Consider the following 3,746-nt stretch of genomic DNA (forward strand, 5'->3'; position numbering starts at 1 on the left):
GATGACAATGCCTTAGGCATTGATGGCAGAATACAGAAAGCAAGTGAGCAGCTAAATTGGACAAACACAACAATGAAAGGCTTAGAAATTAATATAGCCAAAGCAGCAGATGTGAAATAACACTTTGATACTATCCAAGTATCAATAAATGAAGTAAATAAGTGCTTGAATAATGTACAGTATGATTTTGTTGTTATTCGCTCATATGCTAAGGAATCTTTGTCAAAAATAGAAGGAGTAGAAGATAAATTAGTTGATCATCTGGATACAACTAAGAATCTTATATCTAGTTTGGCAAATAAAGTAGAAAACATGAATCTGTCAAAGACAGAAAGACCAGTTCCTAACTCCTTTCTTTTCAAAAGAAATATAAAGATGCAGGATCCTGTCAAGCCTGTTAACAGATTCCCAACATTATTCCCAAAAGAAGTAGCCACTTCTTCAGAATCTGAGGCTACTGAGAAAATAACCATTGCATCCTTATTCAAGGATGAAGAAGAAGAAAGAAAAGAGCAGAAATATCCTGATACGCAGATCTTTCCCATCTATGAACCGCTTGAAAGCAGGTTCAGTAAATATCCAGCACCTGACCTTGAAGGCAAAGATAAGCTCCCTGAAGCTCATACCTTTTTCCCAGAATCTCACAGAGAATGGAACATAGATAGCATGAGCGTTGGTCAAATCAGACAGCTCATAGATATGATGTACACTGAATACAAGCTTATGTGTCTAAGGGGAAAAAGCGAGATTGATGCTTGCAAGACAATTATACAGTGCTTTACAGGCACACTTCTCAGGTGGTGGGAGACAGAGCCATCTCCGAAGCTCATAGCAAAGATGGAAGAAGAAGTTCTCAAAGATGAAAATGGAGATGTTATACATAATCCAGATGGCACCACTATTAGCAACATGATAGGAGCATTGACATCAATGATCCTTGAACACTAGTGTGGTAGTGAGACAGAAATTGCAAATAAGAATGAGGTCATTCTTATGAACCTGAAATGCCATAAAATGTCTCAGTTTGAAGACTTCCACAGAGATTGGATGTAGCGGATTTATGAAGTTAAAGATTCAAAGAACTTGTTATGGAAACAAGTTTATCTGACAACCCTGCCATCCAGATTTGTAGACTACATCAGATTACAAGAAGTCTTTCAATTGCCATTTGAGTCATATACATGGGGAGAAATATATGCTCACATCACAAAGACCCTGGTAAGTCTTTGTACTAGCTCCAAAGTCAATAAGTCTTTAGAAAAACTTTCCAGACTCCCAGACAAAAAGTCCATTTGCAGCAAATATGGACTTACAACAGATGACGCTTTAGTTAAAAGAAGAAAGGCAAAGAAAAGGGAAAAAAGGGAGTACAAAGAAAAATTCTACAAAGATCGCAGGAAATATCCCAAAGGAAGAAGACAATATCCCAAGCAATCTCGAGGACAAACCTCTAGGGCCAAAAAGGGATATTACAAGTATGTTCCCCGAACACACTACTATAATCCTTCTAATATCCATTTGCACACATCAAAGCAAGAAAAATGGAATAGCCTTACATGTTGGCTATGCGGTCAAACTGGACATACCTCTTCCAGATGTCCAGAAGGTGAAGATTCAAAGAAAAACAGAGGAAAGAAATCTCAAGCCTTTGTTCAAAGAGGAAAACAAGTCAAGCAAGAAAGTAAGGGACCAATGCAATGTATGAAGTGTGGCTCTCATACTCATAAGAACACTGTCCCAATGTGGTAATTAGAGAAATAGCTCAACAACACTAGATTGAAGAATCATCTTATGATTCTTTCAGTTCTTCTTCTGCAGAAGAACTACAAGCTCATATACACCAATATTCAGATTCTAATATCTTAGAATGCTTTTGTTATGAATATGATAAATGTGCCTGTCAAGTCCAATATGATTCTGATTCATAATTATAGTGAGTCCAATGAAGAAGGGGAAAACCTTAAGCCCCAAAAAGAGAAAGTTCTAATGGTTGCAACTGAAGAAGATGAGATAAAATTTTTATCTCAGATCCGAGCCATGGAAGATGGTGAAATGAAGAATCGCCTGACTGAAGCATTCATGGACCAGCTCAAATCCAGAGCTTCAAAAGATTCAGGTAAGAAATCTTTATTTATTGATGCCTCATTTGAAAGAAATACTAAATCATTTCAAAGGCACCAAGAGAAACCTGACAGGGTGAGATCTCTCACCTTGGGAGAAGTGAGTCGCGAGATTCACAACATCAAGTCAGAAATCTCTGCTATGAAGTCCCAGATTGCAGAGTTAAAAAAGGGTAAACAAATAATTAATAAAGCAGAAGAAAAAGATGAAAATCAGTCATGGGATACTACCCAATACAACAACAAACAAGAACTTGAAGTTGCTGAAGGAATTAAAGATCCAAATTTTTGATTTAGAGAAATGAGGCTTCTAACTATCTCCTACTAGCAGCATCATGTCAAAGTCAATATCTGCATCAGAGGAGAAATGTTTGAACTAATGGCGCTTCTTGATTCAGGAGCAGATATAAACATTCTCAATATAAAGACCATTCCAGCAAAATATTGGGTTGCTACAGAAAGAAAAGTGGTGGGCTTAGGTGACAAAGTGCTTAAATATGAAGTACCCAAAGCATCTCTATTCTTTGAGTATCACTGTATTAATTTAAAATTTGCAGTTGCAGATATTCCTGTTGATTGTATCCTTGGAAATGTCTTCTTAGCAGCTGTAGAGCCTCATGGCTTATTAAGGTTAAAAGGTGGAAAAGCTGGTTATTTCATATCAGTTCCTACATCTAAAGGAACAAGAAAAAAGATTGAATTACCATACATTTCAAATCTAAGGATCTCCACCATGGTCTAAACTGTGAAAAATTTGGACAAGGCCGAAGTTAGACTATCAGATCTAAAGGATCTAAAATCTACTCTCAAAATTGAAGAACAGCTCAAATATCCTCAAGTAAAAAGAAAAATTGAGGATTTGAAGAAGCAAATTGAAGAAGAATGCTACTCTGAAGAGCCCAATGCATTTTGGCATAGGAAGCAGCATACAGTTGAGCTCCCTTACAAAGAAGGTTATGCTGGTAAACCTTGTAAGAGCCGAGCGATCCCCATGAATAAAGAATACAGAGATCTCTGTGAAAAAGAGATCAAGCAGCTCCTTGACAGAAAACTGATTAGAGAATCAGACAGTCCTTGGAACTGTTATGGATTCTATGTTAACAAGAGAGCAGAACAGATTAGAGGAATTCCAAGGCTAGTGATAAACTACAAACCTCTGAACTCAGTTTTAGCAGATGATACCTATCCTATACCTCACAAAGGTGATTTGATCAGAAGGATAGTAGGAGCTAAAATCTTTTCTAAGTTTGACTTGAAGGCAGGTTTTTGGCAAGTCGCCATCTCAGAGAAAGATAAGTTTAAAACTGCTTTCAGCATACCAGCAGGCCACTATGAGTGGAACGTGATGCCTTTTGGACTAAAGAACGCGCCATCCAAGTTCCAGAAGGTAATGGATAAGATTTTTAAGCCTTACTTTGATTGGCTTATTGTGTATATAGATGATGTGTTAATATTTTCTAAAAATGTTCAAGATCACTTCAAACATGTAAATATTTTCAAGAATTTGGTCAAGCACAATGGCCTTGTACTCAACAAGAAGAAGATAGAGGTCTTTCAGACCACTGTCAAATTTTTGGGACATACAATCTCCAATGGACAAATCTCATTACAAAAGCATGCATTGGA

This window comes from Pinus tabuliformis, chromosome 3_1 (assembly GCF_031772625.1).
Source record: "Pinus tabuliformis cultivar Carrire ecotype Pingquan chromosome 3_1, CPIR1, whole genome shotgun sequence".
In the NCBI taxonomy this organism is placed as follows: domain Eukaryota; kingdom Viridiplantae; phylum Streptophyta; class Pinopsida; order Pinales; family Pinaceae; genus Pinus; species Pinus tabuliformis.